General features: G+C 43.4%; 2 long non-coding RNA genes across 2 annotated transcripts in view; both read right to left on the bottom strand.

The window, feature by feature from the left end:
- The window catches only part of LOC144817732 (uncharacterized), a 1,017,752-nt gene that overhangs the window by 777,879 nt on the left and 215,721 nt on the right, over positions 1 to 24,152 (bottom strand). The gene's annotated exons all lie outside the window — the stretch shown is intronic.
- LOC144817733 (uncharacterized) overlaps positions 15,417 to 24,152 on the bottom strand; it is a 111,597-nt gene continuing 102,861 nt past the window's right edge. The window contains exon 2 of the long non-coding RNA XR_013606967.1: positions 15,417 to 17,175. This is a non-coding gene — a long non-coding RNA (uncharacterized LOC144817733). The remainder of the gene's footprint in view (positions 17,176 to 24,152) is intronic.

Genomic DNA, 24,152 nt, shown 5'->3' with positions numbered 1-24,152 from the left:
TGCACTTTACTTAACCATAAGTATTGCAATAATATCGATCCATTTCTCTTGTATGAGAAAAGAGACTGATCAATAAATAACATCTTTTATTGAACACGCCCGTCTCTTCCTTTTCTCTACAATCTGATGAGACTAAGAATGCACGCACTGACTGAGTAAAATAAATTGCCTTTTGTTCACACGACTCTCGAGATACACTCTTGATTAGGGGAGAGCAAAGTTGTCATGTTCTATGGTTGTCAGAAACTAAATCCCTTCTTGTCTATCCAGGGAGGTTCAACTCCTCCTTGCCTATTCGAGAAAGTTTCTAGTGAACTCTGAGCTAGCTGGCAAACCCAAAACTTTAAGTCTAATATCGACAGTAGTAGACCTAGTTAATGTCTGGTCTAGGCCTATACTATTGAAGGTATTATTCCAATGCGCAGAGCCTATTGGGATAATAGGAACTACACTACATGGCGCCCAACGCGTTTGGAAGGGCGATAAAACTAACGTAAGACATTTAGAGTAACTCAGTCGTGCTTTCTCACTCAGACCCCTTTTTCCCATATTACTCCAAAGACGTCTGGAGTGGGTGAAAGGTAATATCCGCCAAACCTCGCAGGAGGAAACTCCTATGTATGGTACTTGGTTTAGTCAACGTTGAAGGATAAACCGTTCCAAAATATTGTGCATCTAATCTTTGTTTCCATAAGAAACCTGATCTGCAAACAAACAAAGTAACCATCCTGTCGGTAAAATGGTAGACAGCGATGATGAAAGAGAGGCAGTTAGATTAGCAACTGAATTTGCAGCAGCTGATACTGCACTGCAAGAAGCAGACCAGGATATAATACTGATCCCGGTCATCAAAAGGAAATCTATAACCTTAAAACTTATAGAAAATGGACTGACACCTAGAGGTGGTACAGTCATATTCGTATTTGAGGCACACGAATATCGGCAAACAGAGGTATACTATTCATGGATACATTTTCCAGCAGCAAATGCTGTAACAAAGTACTTCCACTATTACAAAACAGAGGAACCTCCTGAAGAGTATACTCCTTTCGAGGAGGTGGAAGTACCACTTAAATTTCAAGAGCACCTGCTCTTATTTAATGGCGCCCTAAAACACAATAATCACATCACCAGGCTCGGTCCTTTAGGTAGACCAGGAGCAACGTGGCCGGTCCTAGCCGGATACACACCACATCCAGAGTTCGAAAGAATGCCTGCAGCAGATCTTTTAGTACAACTAAAACAATTAATAAAGATACATAGACAATTAGTCCAATATGTGATGCGGACTTCAACAATTCAGCCAGCAATTAAAATTCCACAGCTGACCCCTCACCAGGGGAACACAAATAAAATTACACCACAGAACATACAATCCTGCCTAGGTAAAGTACCAGCTAAACGGGAACAAATACCATTCTGGTTAGCACAAAAAATCACCCAAATAGAGGCTGTGTTTCCAGACACCACCCCGTTAGAAAAACACAGGATTCTGACTATCTGTCTTCCAATGGGAATCGCACCACACATTGAGGACTGTGACACTTGGGGTACAGTATTTGCTTCCATCTACACAAAAACGCACGGTGTTCCATCCATTTCGGTAATACCAGATGTGCTAAAACAAATTCAAGACGAATATGGTCCAGAACCCGCTTTAACTCTTGGTATGAAATTACTAAAAGACTTCAAGCAGGTCTCGGCTATATTATTAGCCAACATAAAGGGAGAAGCAGCAAACGTGGCGATCCGCCAGAGGTTAAAAGAGACAGATATAGCAGACCAACCAGCTGAAATTGCCAGAATCATAGAAAAATCCTATGAGGAACTAGGTGGAGATAGTTTAGGTGGAATACCAGTAAAACCACAACTGATTGAAAGTCCTGAAAAAATATTTTTTAATAATAACTCAACATCACAAAAAAAGAGCTGGGATGGAAACAAACAATCCAATCCTAAAGAAAAGAAATTCCAGTCCAGAGGAAGGTCTCCTAGGCGAAGAGAAAAATCTCCGAACCAAAGACACAGGTCACCCCAGAGTGACCCCTCTGGGAAAAGATATAACCTTAGAAATAGGGATAATATAAAGAAGCCTGCTAGATATCAAGACATTGATACACGTCCCTCTCAATCTTTTCAGACTTCCTCGCAGAAATCGGAAAGAAGAGGACGATCAGAACAAAGAGAAGAGCACGCCAAGTCCAAAGACAAGGAACCTGCTCAGCTAAAAAAGAAATTACAATTTCCAAAAAAGAAGGTAGCCAGTATCAAGGTAGTTAACAATGCCGAGAATACTGAGGACACAACTGAAAAACGGAGAATGGGCTCAGACAATGCTAGACAGCGCAGCAGAAGTGAGCATAGCTTGCAAAGTCCTTATGAATCATCTGGAGACAGTGGACACGAATGAATATCTTCAAGTGGAAACTGCAGACACCAGAGTTAGCAAACCTCACAAAATATATGAAATAACTTTACGTATAGAGGGGGATAAGACTAGAAAAATAAGGGGACTATTTTGGGATAATCTCTCCAAGGGCTATGACATCCTTCTAGCTGAAAAAGACTGGCCACCAGAGTTTGTCAGGGAGTGCCCTCATGGCGAAGAAATAATTATGCCTGCCTTCTCAAATCATATCCCAATTCATAAAAAATACACACTTGCCAGAAAGTGGGCAGTAGCTCAAGCTCCTGCTTTATATAAAAATCATGTAGGATGGGATGAGGACTCTCCTCCTCACAAAATCCAGTTAAAATCACAACCTACTGCACAAAGGCAGTACCCAATTAAGCAAGAAGCTAAAAAGCAGGTAAAAGAAATCCTAGATCAGCTAGAATACCAGGGGGTGATTGAAACTTGCACCTCACAAATGAGCATAGCACAGCGGGAATCTTCTCACTTCCTTCCTGAGGGATACGGGATGGTGTAAAGAAAAAACCAAGGCATAAAGCAATCTATAACGGAAAGGATATTAGGTTCGGGAGCTGGGTGGGTCAAACATCTAATAAGTGTCCAACGTAGTCTAAATAACCTGCCAAGAAATTCTCTGAAGGGATTCAGTCCGTACGAATTATTATTTGGAACTAGGATGTTAATCTCTGACCTTGACAGTCAGACTTCAGTGGTAAAGGAAAAAAGCTTTGATATCAAAGATCGTTTGGCTATTTTACAGGACTTAAATGAAACAAGAAAAGACCTGAGCAACATAAAGTTGAAACAGCAGCCAACAACCACTGAAGAACCACCACCTGTCCCAGCAAGACCTGTCTGGATTCCAAAAGTCGGGGATCTAGTCAGAGAAAAGATCGCGGTAAAGAAGGAATTTGGGCCTTCTTACAGAAAAGCAGTTCCTGTCTTGTCTGTCAACGGGACAAGATCAGTAGTACTACCGCCGCTTGCTGGTAAAAAGGAGAACCGAGTTGTATCCATCGACCTGGTAAAACCACAATCATGTGGCCGATAACAAATAGTAGGCCAAGTGGACTCCCCATAAGTAGCAGAACACCAAGGTTTGCTACCAGTACAGAGGTCCTAACAAAGAGGCTAATCACATTCGAAACGCCTACAGAAGAACAACAAGGACTATGCAAAAATGCAATGGAACTTAGACCTCTGAACACCCAAATAAAAACATTTAGCAGAGACACACCAACCTATAATGAAGTAACAAACGACTATGCAAGAAACAGTAATCCTGAAGCAATTGGAACAATTGACAGAACTGCATCCGGCTACTTCATAAACTTCGATGATTCCTCCGAAGGCTTCACTGAATCAAAAACACAGCCATCATCAAAAACCTTTAAAGATAAAGCTAAAGAACTTTTGAAACAACTTAAAGAAACATATCTAATTTCTCCATGGATTGAATTTTGGGTGGGTTTTGGTGCATTTATCCTCATACTTTGGCTCATCATGATACTAACTTTGGGACGCTTCATTGAGGGAAAATATGCTAAAATGGACACAGCAAGTCAGAAAATCAACTTGATCCTCAAACCACACACATCTTCACACGTCGAGAAAAGAGAGCTTTCTTCAGTCAACTTCACAGCCAATCCTATACCGGGTGGGGTAGCATGGGATAACACTGACTATGAAATCTATGGTCCGGTTGAAATCCTGAAATATCCACACCAGATTAAAATCTCATTGAGTGACTTCGTAAAACCAAGCACATTTGCTGATGATTGGGACTTTGAAAGTATAAACAATATGATGTCTGACTTAGTGATGTCTGCTAAATTTACGAAACATGATTATTTGCAGGGTTCGACAAATTATGATAGTATGTACTGTTATAACCACTATGGTAACCATTTTTTACATAGATCTGCACAACCTAGAAATGTTTTAAATTATAATCAATGGGAACATTGTGCAACCCCTCCAAAAGGAAGCTCAAGAACCGTTTACGACAAATATTCATACTTTTCAGGTTTTAACATAAGTAATGCTGAAACATTTTATTTCAAATTGTCAAATAAGACAGGGACAAAGACCATGATAACCAACACAAAATTGATATATTCAGACTCATTCTTTGAACAAATGAATACTTTTGGTTTTGATTATTGGGACAAAAATGTTGAATTGAAAAGTGTTTGGGGCACAAAAGAATGGCAAGTACAGGGTATAGAATCTTTGTTTAGAGCCTGCATGATCCCAGAACAAATTATATTTTTAAATGACACTGTTCAACAAACTACCTGTCTTGGCTTAGCCAAAATCAAAGACTTAAATAAACCGTCTATTCCAAAACCAACAATGAACAGCAATAGCTCCACAGATGAAGAGATAGACGTAAATTATGTATTAAACCAAAACAGAACACATCCTGATTGGAAACAGTGGTTGATCTGGCCCACAGATACTAATTACTGTCAAGACAGATTCCTGAACAAAACACAGGGGTACAAAATGACCAGGCCAGACCCTAGATATCCCCAAAGACATCACCCAGGGATAATAACCACCTACAGTGTGGGCAAATTATGCCTTCAATGGCTACAAACATCCACACTGGCAGAAATTAAGCAACACCTAACTTTACTTACTGATGGTGCTGACTTGCGTGATTTCACTATGGGACCACGCAAACAGCGTCAAAAGCGTTTCATAGCAGCCTCTGTATATGCAGCATACAATGAGGCCTGGAAGGTTACTCAAATTGAGACAGCAGAAAGGATACGGGAAATTGACCGTATTAATTTGGAAAAATCACTTTCTGTAGTGGACAATGGGTTAATGACTCTGTCCTCCAGAGTTTTTTCTCTGGACAGCATTGTGTCTTCAGCAATCGAAATAATATCGCAAGACTTACTGTTGTTACAACACGGTCAGTCTCAATTGCGTTCTATTGTACAGCTTGGCTGGACGTTACAAAATCTGCGTTCAGGCTATGTGCCTTGGCGTTTAATCAACACAACGTCACTTTTCAATATCTTTAACCTTACTGATAAACAAATCAGTATGGCCCAGAAGGGTGCTGATTATACAATCCTGAGCATTGATAACTCGAAAGATTACCAGTGACAATGTCAGAACGACCTGTCAGTGAATGGATAATACATGGGATAATTAATATTCCAATCTAAACCTTCAGGTTTCAATACTGCCAAAAATATATACAGGCTGGCATGTACGAAAAATTGGGAAAAGGGTACATTAAAACAACATGGGACTTGCCCTATTCACATGCATGTGTCAGTAATAAAGGACAGAAAGTGTTTCTTAGTGGCAATAATTGTGCGATGTCACTAAGCGGTACACTTCTGTGTAACGGAATTAGTTTGCATGGAGCCTGTGAAGGGAACTCAAATAACCTTTCATGTCACCAGCTAGGCACACCTGCTACAGAGATAGAACCATTCTTTCAAAGTCTCTATAATGGGAGTTACATTCTAATTGTGGACCGCAGATGCTGTAGTCTTATGCCCGGGACTCCTTATCTTGTAACTACGACTGCGAAGGTCAAGTGCTGTGGACGCTTATTGTTCCCCAGCTCCCTTCCAGACAGGGAGGCAAGGGCATGGCCCAACTTGAAAATTACTTCTATTCGAATAGATACTTTAAGCAGAATGAAAACAGTGCTTCTTCAGACGCCGACAAGGCTCACGTCATCAAAAGAAACGTATGATCTCCTAGTCGCAAGGACGACTGCAGAGATACATTCATTGTTATCGACTAATTCCCCCATACATTTCGCAGAAATCCTGAATGAAATCTTAAATATTTCTGATACCAGTGGAGTCTCAAAAGTATTTAAGACGGTATTTTCGATGGCATTAACACCATTCAAAGCCATACTGGGTATTTTTCCAGATTTCGTCCATTCGATTTTTGGCGGACTTCCCCTCATTTTAGGACTAATTGCAGGAATCCTATTCTTAGTCCTTATATTTCGTTATGGCAAACCATGTCACAGACAAAACACCTGCGACAAGGGAAGAAACAATCCTAGCCATTGGATACCGGGACCGGATATCAAAAATCCTGGGACTATCCCGGCTTAGAGACCTGAACATGACTTGGTTTCTATCATTTCGACCCATGTGGCATCGATGTGTTTTACCTGTATTAAGGTGCCTGCTATGCGGAGAAGAATGCGTGTTAGACACCTGTCTGACGCTACAATCGGATGCACCAATGGATGCAGAAACATTGTTGAGTCCGATAAAGGCTCATGCTTTGTGCTGCCCTCAAAGGCTACCAATCCTGATGACGGCATTCGTGGAAGCTTCACCACTACGATTAAGGGGTAGTGAAGTTCAAGATGAAAGCAGCATCGATCAGGTACGACCTTCTGTCAGCGACATTAATCAGAATGTCAATGGAGACAATCATGCGCACGAATGCATGGTTACACCTATTTCCGAGTTAGTGGAACTCTCCCAGGAAGCTGTTGACAACTTTTTCGAGAGTCTAAATGATATGGTGTTCTCACCAGAGCAGAAATAGAGACTTTTGAGCAAGCTCGTACACGGCGTTCCCTGATTTTGGCCTTCAACTTGAAAAACAAAATACCATGAACAATTTTCCCTCCAGTTCACGGACAGCAACTTTTTTCAGCAGCCCCAAAATATTTTTGCATATTTTTCGGGACACTATCTTCTGCTTAAAGTAAGAACTATTCTTGGAGAACTAAAATTTCTAATTTTAGATAGCTTATAGACATTAGCTGCCCGCTGGTATGTTCATTATTATTTTTATTCTGTGATGAAATGGTCTCGAACCTTTTTTCTGTATTAAGAGCAATTTCATGTGTACATTCTCATATACATGTTAGTTATAATGTATAGATATGCGTGATTACTTTAGCATTATTCTACAGCTTGAGTGCATACATTACATGTGACTGTTTTCCGTATATTTGATATTTTCAAAATGCATTTATGTATTTTGGGGTGGTAAGGTATACACGATACTCAACAGTATGTTTTACTATGCATAGATTCGTAAATATGTCCATAGTTAGCGTGGAGTGGGTGTGATGTATTCCTATAGGTTCTGTATCGATCCACCTATTCCTGACCCTATTCTGGTTAACAAGTTAACTAGCAGCCATCCCATGAGGCAGAAAACCCCCATGATGCAGGAACCGTTATCTGATAAAGCCACACTACGGCACAGGAACGTGTTATCTGATTAGGTCATAACGCTTGCCATCTAATTAGACAAGCGATATTCCTCCAGCCCCTGATAAGGCATACGGAGTTCTCAAAACAAATCAAACCTATGACAACCTGGGAAAAACCCTGCGGCCATTGTTTTGATTTCACCGAGAACTTCAGCAAAAGAATGTGCTAACGACCTGGTCGTATGACATCCTTATTGACGTATCTATGTCCATCCTTACGTCAATCTCGGCACCTTAAAGGTATAAATATTACCGATATTGCCCTATGCAAACACACGCGGTGGTGACGAGATCGGAGCAGCCAGACTTGCCGAAGCCCAGAGCAGAGCAGACCCCGCTGGCGCAGCCCCGCCTTTCCTGACGCGCTGAGAACGAGACGCTGCCTTTCTCCTGCCGAGAAATCCAGCTCCGGCGCTTCCGGGTAGCCCTCGCAGGCAGCCTGGGATATCGAGACCAGAGACACCATCCCTCATCCATCCTAGATTCCAGGTACAGAACTGAATAACCCCTCACAGAGAATTCTTTAGTCAGTCACTTGGCAAAACAAACTTAACTTAAACTGTAACTTTCTATTTCCGCCCACGCATTAGACTTAGGTCAGGTACACGGGGTAGGCGTAGTTAGAAATACCAGTTGAGTACGATTAGTCAAATGTATATGTGTATGTAATATATCTTATTCATTTTAAACCTTCATATGGCTTAGAAACCATATCAATGTTTTTACAGTATTATTTTATACTTCTGCTTTTAATGTATGCACTTTACTTAACCATAAGTATTGCAATAATATCGATCCATTTCTCTTGTATGAGAAAAGAGACTGATCAATAAATAACATCTTTTATTGAACACGCCCGTCTCTTCCTTTTCTCTACAATCTGATGAGACTAAGAATGCACGTACTGACTGAGTAAAATAAATTGCCTTTTGTTCACACGACTCTCGAGATACACTCTTGATTAGGGGAGAGCAAAGTTGTCATGTTCTATGGTTGTCAGAAACTAAATCCCTTCTTGTCTATCCAGGGAGGTTCAACTCCTCCTTGCCTATTCGAGAAAGTTTCTAGTGAACTCTGAGCTAGCTGGCAAACCCAAAACTTTAAGTCTAATATTGACAGTAGTAGACCTAGTTAACGTCTGGTCTAGGCCTATACTATTGAAGGTATTATTCCAATGCGCAGAGCCTATTGGGATAATAGGAACTACACTACAACATCACCACGTCCGCCCCCTGCTCAAGGCCCTCCATTGGCTCCCTGTGTCGGAGCGCTGCAAGTTCAAACTAGGTTGCCTGACCCATAAATCTCTGGCCGGCATCGGCCCCTCTTTTATCTCCTCTCTTTTACACCCTTATGTCCCCTCCAGGCACCTCCGATCCTCTAACCATGCGCTTCTTCAGACTCCTAGGTTTAAGCGCAAAAAACATGGAGGTCTCAGATTTTCCTTCCTGGCTTCCTCTTTCTGGAACTCACTCCCATTAGAACTCAGACTCTCTCCCTCTTACCCCCACTTTAGGTCTCTTCTTAAAACCCACCTCTTCCACTGTATTTACACATAGGCACTCTGTCCTTTCTTGCTGTGCCAAGACACCGTCCGGTGTAAGTTGCGCTCTACAAGAATTTTTTACATTACATTACATTGTAGTATGCACAGTGATAGAACCAGCCAACGCGTTTTGCCCAGTGAATGGGCTTCTTCAGGGCAAAAGATAGTTGAGAACGCAAATATCTCATCAAAGTTTGTTCCAGAGATACGTGGTTGAAGGCCGTCTAATTGAGCAGAAAAAACTCCTGTGTTGGAGAGAAATCCTGTTCCTTGGCAGAAAAGACCTGTGAGTGTAAGAGTCGGGTCTTAGCAAGAAGCCGTGTCCGGATACTGTCCTTCCGCCTGTAAGTTTGGGGCACCAAGCTGACAGGCGGAAAAGTTAGGCCAAGGATCGGCAGAATAAGGCAGAGAAGGTACAAAGGAAACAAGAAAGGAAGACAGAGTATCAGAAGTATAAGGAATGAAAGGATAAGGAAGTTCAGGAGAAAAAGAAATGTTTAGATAGAGAGCTATTAACATCTAAGGAATATATAGTTAGACCAACAGTAGCAGTTCAGGTCCACCAAGAAGATGTGGATTCAGATATTGATGAATTATTGATTGAACGACCCCCGCTCCATATGTACCTTTAACACCTCTTCCCCCTGGACTACAACATGTCGTTCCCCCTGCACCTCCTGCTCCACCTCTGTTGCCCAGATCCCTATTTTCCAACCAGTGCCGGTACATCCCTTACTCCCATCTCAGGCCACTGCACCCCCCCTCCCAGGATTTGCACCTGAAATGACTGATGATCCCGTACTTCCTGTATCTATCTCCACCCCTAAAATTCTTCATTCTGCTGTACCTTAGTTTTGTCAGGACGCGATAAGATTGATGGTATTAAATTGGTTGAGTGATCTAGAAATGGAGGTAGGAGATACAGGATTTTTCTGAGGGCGAACTTCTTTGTCTGATAAATAAGCTTCCACATCAACTTATAGTTCAATGGGAGATGACTACAGGACAGAACGGCACGATAAAGTTAGATCTATTAATCGACAGTGTCATATAGGGCCTTCCCTGTAAGTAGAGTTAATAATGCTATAGCAATGATAATTGTATATCGTAATGAACTCTCTTCCTCTCCTCGAATAAGACCTATGAGGGAAGCTGCGCCACAGTTTGTTCCCGGAAGAGGGAATGCAGAAAGTCCCAATGCTAGAGCCCATTTTTTGTACAATTGGATATATATGCCCTGGAAAAGGAAGGATGTTCTCACTTTAAAAGGCTCCTTACCAGACATCCGGAAAAACACTACAGGATTTTATGATGATGTACACGCAGCCATTGATTCCTGTATCATGATTTTAGCAGATATTGATACGTTTTTTGGTATGATCCTGCCACCAGATATGTGGCGACTCATCCGGAAACAGTATCATGTTGTTGAGTTAGGAGAAGATTGGACTGCCATAGTAGCAGCTGAGATGGATAGAAAACCTAGTCAGCTCATACTGGACCTCCCTGGCAACATACTAACTTATATAAAGAGGATAATTCTGGCACGGAAAATATATTGGACGCTCCTTACTGCTTGTAAGCAAAGACAGGGCGAGTCCGTCCCTGATTTCTTTACCATCTTTGTGGAAGTTTCCTCTTATGTATGTAATAGCCCTATTCTTCTTGTCCTTAAAAGATGGGATGGAATACAGGATAAAAGTTTATCGATTTGTGATTGATTTGAGAGAAAGTAACAAGATAGTAGTCCCTCTATATCCTGTTGTTTCTCAGGTAAAGTTAATACATCAGTGGGATTTTCTGGCAGCGCCATGCCAAGCCCTATTTCACAACAACTGAAGGTTAGTACAAGGGTCTCCAACATTTTCTGTAACAAAAGTGATCACATTAGTGCATTAGCCAGGGTTTTCAGCAGTAATGAAAAAAAAAAGGCTTTAACAATTTGAACAGAAATATTACATGGGTACTAGACACAAACAATAGCTGCAATACTCCTTTGCCCCAAGATATAATTATGAGTAATAAATATCTTCAACTGAAATAATAGCTGTAAGTACATTTTCAAAATGTCAACTATTTTTATGTAGACATCAGTTTATGAGTTGTGAAAATACAAAAGAAATGTTATCTTGAATGCATGCATGAGATTTGTTTTTAAAATACATGTTGAACTGCACACAGGAGAGCTACTCACAGGTACTTGGTGATCTACTGGTAGCTCACAAGCCACTCATTGACAAGGCAATGCAGCAGAAGGTAGCAGACTACAGTGAAATTATTGCATCACTTAGCCTCCTTGGGACAAAGTATCTCTTTTCCAATTACAGTATTGGCAACAGAAGGTTACCTATTTAGGTCTCCTCCTGTCAAAGAGGGATAAGATGATACACCAACATAGGATATAATTGGTGCATAACTTGCAGAAACCACTGACTCAATCTAATATCTGTGCGTTTATTACAACATTTTTCACTAATTGCAAAACCCCTGCTTGCTTTAACATTAAAGCACGTATGCATGCCGCTTCCTTGGACTAATCAGTGAGAAGCTGTCTTTTTGCAATTGAAAAATGCTTTATGTAATGCTCTTGCTTTAGGTAAAACCTGATTATTACAAATTTGCGCATGCAAAAGATGGTAGCAGCTTGGCACGGTCCAATGTAGGAAGGAATAGGCCATGCGCATATTTCTCCTTCACATTGGACCCCACTGCGATAAAGCAATCTGAAATGTATATTTAAGGTCACAATTTGACAGTTATGGTACCACATTTAGTGGATATCTAAAAAAAAAAAATTCAGACCCATCACCTGACCAGTGCAATATTAATAGGGTATGAGTTGACACTTTTTGCTCCAAACATCACTCTGAAATGCTATAACATTTTTAATTAAGCCACTGTATTGCCTCTTCCTGAGTCCCAACAAGATGAGAAGCATGATTGCATATTTAGTACTGAGAAGGAGACCAAGGGACAGGTAGACCTGACAGATACCCCTAAATCTGACCCACTAGGGGAACTGTCCGTGGCTGGTTCATGTTACAAACTACCTGATGGCTCTAGTACAGCGACCTATACAGTTACTGGTTGAGTTATGTAAAATACAACAAATGTTAGTGCAATCTGTGGAGCAGCAGCTTTGACTAGAGCCTGTGAATTAAGTAAAGATTTGACTGTAAATATTAATGTATATGCCTTTGGAGTCGCCCATTTGGACGACTCTGAAAAAAGGGGCTTTTTGACTTAGCATGGTGATGAGATACAGTATGGGGAATGAACAGTAAAGATACTGTATACCTTGATGTTACCAAAAAGAGTTGCTATTGTTAAATGTTTTGTCCACAAGAAAATTATAGATGAGGTAATACAGGGAAATACTTTTGCCAGTGAAACAGCTAAACAAACAGCCTAGAGTATGTTTAATGTATATTGTAGGTCAGCTAGATGGCCACCAGAAGTGACTATGTTTAATCTGACTCTAGATTGCATTAGGGAAGTATAGGAAATAAAGTAAGATGCTACGGAGGAAGAGAAGGAACAGTGTAAAAGATATGGTTGTCAGGATGTGACAGGATGCTGGATAGATCTGTCAGGAAAGCAAAGATGAATGCTTCCAAATTGCTATGTGAATGCTATAGTCACCACGGCCCACAGTTCAGCCCACATTAGTGCTAAAGGAATAGTGGCCATGTCAGACCGTGTATGGCTCAATATTCTGATTCCCAGGGTGGCAGCGTTCTATGTCAAAAGGTGCATGATGTGCCATACTTATAGCACAGGAAAAGGTACCCTGTTTGAACAGGATATTTTGCACCCCCAGATCTGCCCTTCGAGATCTTGCAACCAATTGAGGTGAATATGGGAAGGCCAGCAAATGTACAGGGTGTACCAAGATCAAGGACAATCTGCCATTGAATTTACTTTTCTTGTTGACTACTGTGTTGACTGACGATTTGCATTTGATCCATTCAAAGGTGAAGGCCAGTCTCTCTCCCAGTCTTAAAGGTCCAGGTCACAAGCTGAGGCCTAGAGACTGTGTCTTTACCCAACAGTTTCAGAGGCCAGTGCACGTTCTCTTCACCATCCAGACTGTGTTAAGTGCACAGGGCACACACACTTTATCCATGCCAGTGATGTGGAGAAAGAAAGCGCCACTTCCTTTGCCATATGATCAGTGGATAACAAGAGAAATACCTGATTTTCAATATGATCAGATCCCTCAGCAAGTGCCTTTTGGGGATGGTGATCTTTTGGAAACATGGTGAAGTGGAGTCATTGGAACAATAACTTGCTGCCATCATGCCTGACCCAGATGAACAGATTTTGTTTGAACATCCTGACATTGTTCAGCCCTGATACGAAATACGACCACGGGCCGAAAAGAACTATAGACTTTGATTGAAGAAAATATCTCTGGAGAGGTAGCAACCCATGCCGGTGGTCAATACCGCCAACGTCCGGACCGGTACATAAGCTTGCAAGTGAGGCTTTGAAGCAAAAGACACTTGGGACTTAATGCTCTCTGATAGTGTAGTGATGGAATTTTGGGAGAATTGAGATTACATTGCTCTGTTTCTGGCTGATCGTTACACTACTCTTTGTTACTTCGGCAATCAAACAACAAATACTACAGTAAGAGGAAGGAAGGTTAAGAAATATACAGGTTGAATATAAAAGATCAGTAAATGGAATAGTGTTAGGTGATCTTTTGAAATAAGTATTTATGTATAGATTAGGTTGAAATGGGTAGAGTTGTCGATCTGCCATTAAGGCCCCTAGGGAAGGTGTTTTTACTTGCCCCGAATGCCACCGCTAAAAGCTGACAGTTTTGGATTAAAAGTAGAAAAATAGGGACACTTGTATGTTTTCTATTGTTAGTATTGGGATTTTTGGGTCTATTTTGAAGGCCGGAAACATATTACCCTGTTCATAACCTAGTGACCCCTACTCCTACCGCATCTGAACATTATCACTTCACCTTGTCCTCTCTTAAGGATTCACACTGCCAAATATATAAGTACAATACATTTGTTCATTATTCACATAAAACACCCTTAATGTCAATTGTGCCACACAAAAACTTCACCAAATAGCTGCAGAAATACACAAGGAAAAAGGAACATGGACTTGGTCAGAATGGTTTTGGGGTATTGTTTCTGCTTGGGGCTGGAAATTATTAATGGGGATAGTAATTATAAGAGCCATCTTTCTCACTTGCTGTTGTTGCATTCAGCATTTCCCTGTGATAGCACATTTTGTATAGCTACTTTATAACAGTATCAAGGCTTCCCCAATTAATGTTCATGAATCAAATGGAGAAATGATGATGCAAACTGAAATTTACGAATTTATGAATATTGACATCAGAGAATAATACATGTACTTTTAAAATAGATTCAGCTTAGCTGAAAAGGGAGGACTGTTGAAATGTAAAATATGAATTCACTCGTTTTTTGATTAAGCTGTGCTTCATCCATTTTTCCACCCCTGCCCTGCTTTCAGCCTGGCTCTATCTCCTTGACACTGCACCTGCATAAACATGAGTAAAAAATCTAGATTGGGACATTGTAGGCTGTGTAAACATGCAAAGTCAGCACAAAAGAACAGGTGGCAATCTGCTCAAGGGTTATCAGTCAATGATTAATCCTCAAGTAAAGTCTACTCAGATAGAATATCTGGTTATTCAGACTTAGGACGTAGCAATTGCACAAGACACAGAGGCTGTCAATTCTTGCTGTTACCTCATTTTTGTGTTTTTCCCAAAGCTTTATTTACCTCTGGGCATCCCTTGTTTGTGATCTCTTCCTTTAAAAACCCAAATAACCCATCGTTCAGTGTGTTCTCTCCTGGAGTATCTCTATAGGGCTTGTCGGAAGGAGCCCCATTCATGAATGCTTAATAAATGACCTATGGTTTGTAATTTGCTACACTGTTGATTCCTCCTTACTTGTTAAGAACCCGTGGGCTAAGGGTCACCCCTGCACCAGTGGATTATTAATAATCCACTTCCACACCATGGCTGTCTGATTGGTTACAGCCTCTACAACATGTGTCTAGCGCCTGATTTTTCTGCTATTTAAGGCTGCACCAACTAAGAAGAATAGCGCCAAATTAAAGTCAATGTACTGCTGCAATGCAGTATCAATTTGATACGCCTCATGATTTATTGTCCTCTTCTATCAGTTGCTTAGAAATGTCATTATATAGTTTATAGTCTTTGTGGTAGGATGCAGGATCCAAAAACACAGGTTTATTTTTTTTAAATGTATTTTAAAGGTTTTATATAGCGCTGGCTAGACCCGGAGGTATCAGAGCACTTTACATGAGCATCAGATCATAGTTACGGGTTACATCTTTACAAAGGTTACACAGTTATTAGAGCATAGAAACATAGTTACTTGTAAAGTCAAGATAAACAATAAGCACAAATACGAAAGGGGAAAAGCAAGCAAGGGGAAATATTCAGGGGAGGGGGAAGGAGCTGGGGAAGTAGACAGGTAATGAAGGCGGGAAAGAGGAGGGGAGGGTGAAGGGCATCGCATGGAAAGAGGTGAAGGGCGACGGGGACACAAACCGGTAGAGGAGTCAAAGCAACGTCCAAAGTCCAGTAAGCTGTGATCCCAGGGGAAGTGGTATCGCTTCCCTATCTCTGTTGCGGGAGGCTCCCTTTACGCAGTGGACTCTCTCTGAGGGGTCTCTGAGACTCCAAGGCCTACATACTGGATCCTTCTCCAAAAAGGGGAGAGGGAGTGCTTTGGCAAGGGGTGCCCTACCATACCTCAGCTGTGAGTAGCTCCCTTGGCGCAGTGGACTCTCTCAGCGGGTACGCTGAGACTCCAGATTATAAATATTGGATCTTTCCCCAACAAGGGGAGAAGGAGTGCTTAGTCAAAGGGCACAAAGGACATGGGGCTAGGCAGACTAGCAGGCAAGGTGAGAGATTAAGGGGAGAGTGCATAGGAGCTCGGAGCCAGGGAGGTAGACAAAGGGAGAAAGAGTACTAAATGGGAACAAATTTAATTAATGAGTTATTATATAGCGCTAGCTAGACCTGATGGAATCAGAGCGCTTTACATGAGGGACAATAATGTTGCAAATTACATCAGTTAAAAGTTACATAAGTATCAAGAAAAGCATTTAAAGAACATAGGGGACAAGGTGAATGGAGCAGGAAGGGTAAAGGGATAGGGTAAAGGGGTAGGAGGAAGACAGGACGTAGAGCCGAGGGGAAAATAGTTACAAAAGATACCAGAAAAAAACTTTTTAGTAGCATAGAAAAAAAGGAAAATGGGGTGAGGAATGGAAAAGGGTAGTGTATAGATACAATGGAGAGACGAAGGTAGTAATACCCTTTACTTCCACAGATAAAATAAGCGTTATGTGTTGACCAAAAGCTGCTATTGTTCGTTCCAGTAAGATTTAACACTATAGTACAGTCACTTTTCTCCACAGGAATGCTGCCAATACTGCTCACACAAAGGTCTGCTGGAGCTCTAGTAACAGCTATAACAGGAGGTCCATTTCCTTTGGTTGTTCGAGTATTAGAGAAAACATAGCGGGCAGAGGAATTTCCTCAACGATACTTCTCCATTTCCCATATAGGTCCTTTAGCTTGTCGATCTCCTTCCTCATCAGAGTAACACACTTTGTTTAATTGGACATTCAGTCCACCTACATCAGCTTCAGTAATGTTAGCAACTTTAGAAGCCCATAGTAGCGCAAACCAGGCTGTACAAGAACCATTGTGTGAAAACAGCAGAGGAATGAAAGGCGTTTCTCCCTTTTTCTGATGAGCTGGCATCATTCCACACAACCAACAGTCGGTAATGTTCATAGCATTGTGGGTGTGATGCAACATTTGAATAAATGTATTGTTGAGATAAGACTGTTGATGCTGCTTGAACTCTGGAACACCTTCACCATCACCTGGTCACTGGGCCGCAGATCATGACCATCACCTTGTGACCTGTCAGGAAGAGCTTCTCGAACCTGTTGATGAATAGAAAGCAAGCTGTTAGTCAACTGAGACAAGCAGTCGCTCATCAACACATAAGGTACATCATGTATAGGGTGTGGCTTAGGAATCCCCCAAATGTTCTTTGGCCTCCCAAAAAACACCTCATATGGTGTGAGGCCAGATCGTGTATAGGGTATCGATCTAATGGAGAGCAAAGCTAGGGTCAGTGCATCAGGCCATTTCAGAGATATGAAAGCTATGATTTTGGCAAGTTTCAATTTCAACATTGGAGCTGTAAAGCTCCACCATGCCTGCTGACTGTGGGCGAAAAGCTGCATGAAAGTTCCGCTTAATCCCCAATCCTTTCAAGGCATACTCACCAACTTGCCCAATGAAATGGGGGCCGTTGTCACTCCACAAAACTCGACAAACGCCTTTAAGAGCACCTTTGCTGTAGTAAGAGCTGTATTATCTTTTGTAGCGTATGCCTCTATCCACCTACTAAATTCACAGACCACCACTAAGACATACTTCAGATTATATCAAAGTTCTAGCTGGATGTAATCCATTTGCAGAAACTCAAAATGTACAGTTGGTATTGCAAATCCTCCTGTTGGAGTTTGTGTTCCCTTTCCAGGATTATACTGGTGACAAATCAGACAAGACAGGACTATCTTTTTAGCTGTGCCGGCAATATCTGGATGGTCCCAAACTTGCATTAAGTAGCTTTGCTATTGAGGATGCTCCAACATGTGCCAGCCCATGTGCCATGTAAATCATAAGGTGTAAGTAGGCTGTGGGCATTCTCCACTTGGTCATGTCTTTATTCCTCCAACAGCCCTCATCATCCAATGTTTCCTCCTTAGATCATTGGTCTAATTCATCAGCAGAGGCAGATCGTTGCATGTCCAGTACTTCTTGCCTGGCATCATGCCAACGTTCAGTTTGTGACTTAAACACGTACATAGATGTAGTGCTTCGTTGCATTGCAGTCTCACGAGCTGTATGATCCGCAAAGGCATTGCCCGGTCCTATTTTATCAGTCCCTTTCTTGTGTGCGCTACACTTGACAATCGCTACTTTCTTAGGATATGTCAAGGCAGTAAGGAGATTATGTACTAATTCCCCATGCACTATTTGTGTCCCATGTGATGTAAGGAAGCCTCTTTCCTTCTAGAGTTGCCCAAATTCGTGAGCCACTGCAAAAGCATATCGGCTGTTGCTATAGATGTTAACAAAAAAATCAGTACTAAGCTCACAGGCTCTTGTTAGGGCTATCAACTCAGCTGCCTGAGCTGACTTTTGTGGGATGCGAGCTGTCTCAACTACTGTCTGAAGTGTTGTTATTGCATAGGCAGCAGATGTCGTGCCATCAGGCAATTTCAAGCAGGACCCATCAACCCACTTTCTCGTCAACACTAGTAAGGGGCGTATCTTGTAGGTCAACACAACCCTTTGTTTGTTCTATGAAGGCCGTCTACTTCGCAATAACCTACGCATCCTGGGGGTTCTGGAGAAATCAGAGGGGCAAACCCCAGATTTTTTGTTGAGGACCTCATCCTGAAACACCTGCAACCCAAGGGCCTCAGTAAATTCTTTGTCATTGAGAGCGACCACAGGGTCCCGGGCGGCCGTCCCAAACCGGGCGCTCCCCCGCGGCTGTGGTTTTTTGAACATTCTGAGGCCGCAGCAGACTGGATCGAGAGCAGAGGAGCGAGCAGCCCGGCTGACCGTGGCGGAGGTGACAATTAGAACAGTCAACCGGCCTGAGATGGTACCTGTGCAGTGGTTGTGCTCGGACTAATTACATTATGCAGTGGGGGTTGGGAATGGGTGGGGGGTTACTATTTTCTTTGCCTTTGGGTTCGTAGATTTAATCAGACCTGAGTTCACTGCTTTTGGGTGGGTATAAGTTTTGAGGGACGAAGAAGGGTGTGCTTTGATTTCCCCCCCTATTTCTTCTCTGTTCTTTCTTGAACACTTTTCTAGGGCGACAGGCACTCTGCAAGTTTTCCATGGGCAGTTCTAAGCCCAGAGTGCAGGGCAGAGGGGTGGGGGGGTTGTTTGGTTTTGTTTTTGAAGTTTTTATTACATCAGCAACTGCTATTGCTACATTGATTGGGGGAATGGCGACACATCCTGTGAATTTAGAATGTATACTTTTTCATGGCACCAGTTGTAGACAGTGGGGTTAAACTGTTAAGTTGGAATGTCAATGGGCTGTGGTACAAAATTAAATGCAGCGTTGTTCTTCAGTATATAAAGCGCTATGCCCCCGATATTATCCTGCTTCAGGAAACTCATCTAGTTGGTAATGCATGTAGGGCGTTGCACAGAAGGGGTTACATATTGCTGGCCCATGCAGGGTTCACCACGAGCTCCCGAGGAGTTGGCATACTGATGAAAAAGTCCTTCCCCCTCGTAGTGCAAGATACCTGGTCTGATGTTAGAGGGAGGTCTCAGGCACTTGGGAGGGCCACCACATCACCTTCCTCTTGATTTATGTACCCCCGGGCCTTCAAGTAACCACATACAGGGACCTGGGTACACTATTGTTCAATATCCCGAGGGTCTCTTGGTCTTGGGAGGAGATTTGAATTCTGGGGTCTCTGGTGGCCTAGATCGTCACCCTCCAAGCTACCTCGCTCATTCACAATGCTGGCTACCTGACTTTTTTGAATCCATGGGGCTGGTGGATGGGTGGAGGGCCTTTCACGCTGACATGCTTCAGTACACCTTTCACTCCGGGGCACACGGGAGCCTATCTAGAATGTACTATTTTTTGGTACCCGCGTCTCAAATTACCCATGTCCGGGAGATAAAACAACCAGCTAGAGGCATCTCTGCTCACTCAGCGGTTTGGCTTCAGATGGCGCTGAATTATCAGCAGGTGGGACGAGTGGCCCCCATCAATCCGTGGTATCTCCGGGATCCTCATATCCGTCGCAAACTCCTTGTGACCACTGATAATTATTCTACCAAGAACGATGGCTCGGTGGAATCCCCGCAGGTGCTCTGGGAGGCCTTTAAGACGGTGATAAGGGGCCAGGCCCTCTCCTTGATTTCGGGGAAGAAGGAACAGAGGAGAATGCTGGTAGCACTGGAGGGGGAGGTGGGAGTATTGGAAGCAGACCTATAATTGGATGTCACACCTGATAAGCTCCACCTTCTCAAATTTAAACAACAAGACTATAGGGCACTAGCGATGGACCAGGCTAAGGCTTTGAGAAGAGCGGTGCAGGGGCGGGTGTATGAGGTGGGCGACAAGGCTGGGAAACTCTTGGCCTGGTTAGTTAAAAGAGATTGGGCAAGTAGACTAGTGCCTAAGCTCCGAGGGCGAGTCTCTGATGGATCCGCAAGCTATTGTGGACCGTTTGGCGGCCCACTTTGAGGCAGTATAAACCTCGGCTGCCCCCTATCCCATAGACGATTCCTGCCAGTTGCTCACTGATATTGTCTTACCCAAACTGTCGGTGGTCGAACACGACTTCATGGCAAGTAATATATCCAACGATAAATAGCGGCAGCAGAGCGGTCCCTCAGGCCGGGTAAAGCCTCTGGCCCTAACGGAGTGTTGATTGAATTGTACAAACTTAAACCAGACAAATTGGCCCCGTACCTGAAAGCCATGTACGAGGACTTGAGGCAATTAGGACTCTTGCCATCGCACCAATGGATGGCCAATATTGTTACCATCCACAAGGATGGGAAACCCAAGACCGATTGTGGGTCTTATCGGCCGATATCCCTGTTGAACGCGGAGCCCAAGATCCTGGCTAAGCTCCCTGCTACTCGCCTTTTAACGGTGATTAAGACCCTGGTCCATCCGGATCAATCTGCTTTCGTACCTCAACGCAATACCGCACTGAACCTGCGAAGAATTCACAGGGTTTTGGGCAGGGCAGCCTCTATATTGGAACCGGCGGTTATAGTCTCCTTAGACGCTGCCATGGCGTTCGACACCATCGAATGGCCATATCTATGGGCAGTACTGGAGAAAATGGGGTCAATGGGTGCAGTTACTGTACTCACCGACCTGTGGCCCAAGTGGTGGTTAACAACTGGAAGTCAGCCGTCTTGGAGCTGAGATGGGGGACCCCCTGTTCCCTCTCCTGTTGGCCCTGGCGCTCGAGCCACTGGCAGCTTGGATACGAAAGGATCTGATGGTTAGGGGCATGAGCTGGTCTCCGGACTGGGAAGACCTTATTTCCCTTTACGCTGACGACATCCTTCTGTACCTGACCTCTCCTAGGAGGTCTTTGACAGTGGTTTTGGATATCTTTACGATCTTTAAACGATACTCCGGCTACTCCATAAACTGGAGCAAATTTCTCTTGTTCGTGGTAGCGGGCGAACCTCCTGTTCCTCACGTGGGTGTCCTATTCAAACATGTAAAAAAGGATTTAGATATTTGGGTATTTTCCTCTCTCTGGATCCCTCTCTGCATTATTCCCACAACCTCCAGCCTCCTCTGCTTCAGCTGCGTAAAGACATCGATAGATGGAAATCGCTCCCCTTTTCCTTGCTAGGTAAGGCCGCCCTCTTTAAGATGATGTCTCTACCCCGGTTCCTATATGCACTCCAGAACTCTATGGACCCGATACCCGTGTCATATTTCAGGGAAGTCAAGGGCCTTCAAAGGGATCTACTGTGGAACAGTAGGCCCCGCATGGCCCTCGGCAAACTTTCCCCGAACTGGTATGATGGAGGCATCAGCCTCCCCAATATTAAGCTGTATTATTGGGCGTCTCATCTGTCCTCCATTAACCACTGCATTTATGACCAACCATGCGACCCGGGTTATAACATGGATAGGTGGCTCCTCTCTGGAGGGACCTTTAGTAGAGCCCTTTACTCTAGGAACTGGCGCTATCAACTTACGGGCACCACTAAATATGCATTGCACGTCTGGCATGCGGCCTCCAATAGCTTAGGTTGGGGGCGCAAACTAACGCCCGCAACGCCTCTATGGGACTTTAAACAACTGGGTACTTTGTGGAGAAGTAAGGGATTCGATAAATGGGATCTCATAGGTATCACACATATAGGCGATCTGTGGGACAATTCAGACATTAAGTCTTTCGCCACACTGCAGCAACAGTATAAATTGGCCGAGTCGGAGAGCTTCCATTAGACGCAGGTTCGACACGCACTTCGCACAGACTTACGTCCCGGGAGCACGTTGCCGGAATCATCCCCACTGGAGGATAGAATACTGGATGGTCATCTCCCTGACCGCACCATTTCACTGATACATAAAAAACTGGTCAATAACATCTCTGAACCTCTCCGGGCCCTCCGAGAGAAGTGGACCAGAGACGGCATCGAGATGGATGACGAGGAGTGGCAGGAGGCTGTTTCCTCTCCCAGGGTGGTGGCGATACCAGCTCGTCTCCGACTTGTCCAACTAAAATTTCTCTATAGGGTATATGTAACGGGGCCCCAATTGGTACGAATGGGAGGGGCGGATGGAGGCGCTTGTAGATGGGGATGCGGCCAGCTGGGAACCTTTTTCCACATAGTCTGGGAATGCGAACTGATCCAACCCTGTTGGCGCGACATTCATGACATCTTTAATACTGTTTTGTCTGTGCGGCTCCGTGTGGAAGCCCGTAGGTGTCTCTTAAACATCTGGGAACCAACCGATTTAAATGTCTGCTTGAGGCAGTGGGCTACGTTGGGACTAATGCTGACCAGGAGGAATATTGCCCAGTGATGGGGGGTGCCGCTCCCACCAATAGTTCAGGATTGGGAGAAAGACATGGACTGGGCAATGTTCAGAGAAAAGACTGTATATGTATCGCGTGGATGTCCCAAAAAATGGTCTTGTGTATGGGGCTTGTGGAACTCCTATCGTGGAGAAATATGTCAGCCAATTCTGACTCCTACTATCGATGACCCCCCATCATCCTAGACCTTCCACCCTATATGATCGTATACTGTCACTTACCTACTGTACCGATGATGCCTATTGTATTACTCCCTCTGAAATGTCGTTGTACTGCTGAAGTCTGTTTCTTATTAATAAAAAATGTTTTACAAAAAAATAAAAATAATAATATTATCTGGTGTGTTAGGAGAAAGCAGAAATGGACAGCCTGCAGTGAATTTATCAAGACTAAATGCAAGTGGCTGTAACAGTGGGCCAAGGGAAGGTGTGCCATCGAATCCTATCGATGTTATCATTGCGCCAGACAGGGGAGCCCTAGGTACCAATCGTTTAGACAGAGCACTATGAGCAGCTCCTGTATCAACCAGAAAGCGATCAGTAGAACCCAAGACTTTTGCATTGACGTTTGCATCGACATAGGGACTCCTCTGATATACTGGGACCATACCCGGTTCCTTACCCCATTCTAGGCATTCCTATGAATAATCAGAATCCCTAGGGACATCAGCCAAGTAATCAGACATTTGGTATTGGTTTCGTCTGTCAAATGTATTAAAAGAAGTTGGGTTGGTTTCAACTTCCTCAAATCTGGTACAATTATCCATGCCTCCCCAATTTCCTGCATGACCTGGGCTGCCTATCATAGGCTGATTTGCATATGGCCATGTCTGACCGGGGTGGTGTGGAGTGCAAAAAAACGATGGATTTAGGCCCAGATCTCTGTACTGGGGTGAATGTATGACATTGTTCTGCATTCTGTCCATCAATTGTTGTTTTTGCATTTGTCACCCCGAGTGGGATGGGTATGCTCAGACGTGAGTCCCATGCTCTCCACACCACTGGAGTCAAGCTATCCAGGCTGATGACGGCTGATAGCCAGAAACCGGTCCTTGGATGCTTGATTCCGGTCCAGGAAAGACATGGCTTGGCAGTTCGGGCTGGACTGTTCCCATGAGGCACAGGGTCAAGGCTGATTTGCATATGGCCATGTCTGACTGGGGGTGGTGTGGAGTGCAAAAAAACGATGGATTTAGGCCCAGATCTCTGTACTGGGGTGAATGTATGACATTGTTATGCATTCTGTCCATCAATTGTTGTTTTTGTATAGTCTTTAAGGGC

This window comes from Lissotriton helveticus, chromosome 2_1, assembly GCF_964261635.1.
Source record: "Lissotriton helveticus chromosome 2_1, aLisHel1.1, whole genome shotgun sequence".
Taxonomy (NCBI): domain Eukaryota; kingdom Metazoa; phylum Chordata; class Amphibia; order Caudata; family Salamandridae; genus Lissotriton; species Lissotriton helveticus.
Note: the sequence above shows the minus strand (reverse complement) of the source record. Positions and strands in the feature narration are given on the sequence as shown.